The following is a 1,380-nucleotide window of genomic DNA, read 5'->3' as shown; positions in this document are numbered from 1 at the left end:
CTTCTTCTGAGGTGTGTGAGAAACAGTCTTTGTTCTCTTTGGCTTGGAAGATGTAGGTTTCACATAGGACTTGAGATATGTTCTGAGAGATGGTTGAGAGGTTTGAGGTGGCTGAGTAGAGATGGTAGGTGCTGATGAACCAGGTTCTGATGTTTGAACATCAGGATAAAGTGCAGTGTACTTAACAGGATCATAGGTGATTAAGGCTTGTTTGACAGATAAAGGTATTAAGAGGGGTCTTAACACAGCCTTTTTATTATCAGAAGATAATAAATCAGTAAAAGCTCTCTTAGCTATTCTGAAAGATGGAAGGAGATCACCAAAATTTTGGGGGGAATTACAACAAAAATTATAAATAAGCTGACAAAATCTTGCAAAATTTATAGTATTGCGATCTTCTGTCATCCTATCCCCAATAAAACCCAAAACTGCACGTGCATAATCAAAATCAGTGTGATTTAGAAGTGCATACCCGATTTGTTGGCTGAATATGGGAATTGCATCAAAATGTGTACATTTGTTGGCGAAAGCTTTGGTAATGCAATCAAAGAAGAAACTCCATTCCCTCCGTATGAAAGATCTCTTCAACTGTCCAAGCTTGGTCAATATTCCTTCATATCCCAGACTAACCATCATATTTTGAAGAACTGAGTCATCAACAGTAGAATAAACACAGTCCTCAGGAAGCTGTAATGCCTGTCTAACCGTAGACAGAGTCACAACATACTCATTTTCCCCTGATGAAAATATTAAACTTGGGGACCCGTGAGCACCACCATTGTCATATACTCCACTCCTCCAAAACTCCAGTACTTGAACCCCAGAAATTGATGTAGGCTCAGTTAGAGCAAACCCAATATCAGAACTTGTGAGAAAGTCCTGAATAAAATGAAATTCAGAGGGTGCCTCTGTAGTGTGTAGTATCGCAGAGAAGTTATTAGGAACAAACTTTGCTCCATCAAAGAGAATGTCCTTGGGTGCCATTATGTTTTGAAAAGAAAACGGTAACCTGTAATGTGTTTGAGAAAATGCCTCTGAAAAGAAAATCGTCAGGAGATGAGAGAGTTTAAAAGTAAAGAGAGAGATAAAATAGAATGGTAAATAAAAGATTTGACAATCTTTGCTCTCTTTTACTTATACACAAAAAGTAACCGTTGAGGACACATGGCAGACATGCATTTAAAAGTAGTGGTAAATACCTTGACACCTGTTTTACATAGAGAAGGCAAAAAGTAATGGGCACGGTAAATAAGGAATAATTACCACCCACTTGCAGTTTTTCAAGGAAAAACAAACCGTTCCACTTACCTAGATTCCATTAATCAAGGTGAATCAGTTTTAATTTAAAATTGAAACTGTTCCCACTAATTCAAATATTTT

Source organism: Apium graveolens, chromosome 2 (genome assembly GCF_009905375.1).
Source record: "Apium graveolens cultivar Ventura chromosome 2, ASM990537v1, whole genome shotgun sequence".
Lineage (NCBI taxonomy): Eukaryota > Viridiplantae > Streptophyta > Magnoliopsida > Apiales > Apiaceae > Apium > Apium graveolens.
This window is presented reverse-complemented; position numbering follows the sequence as displayed.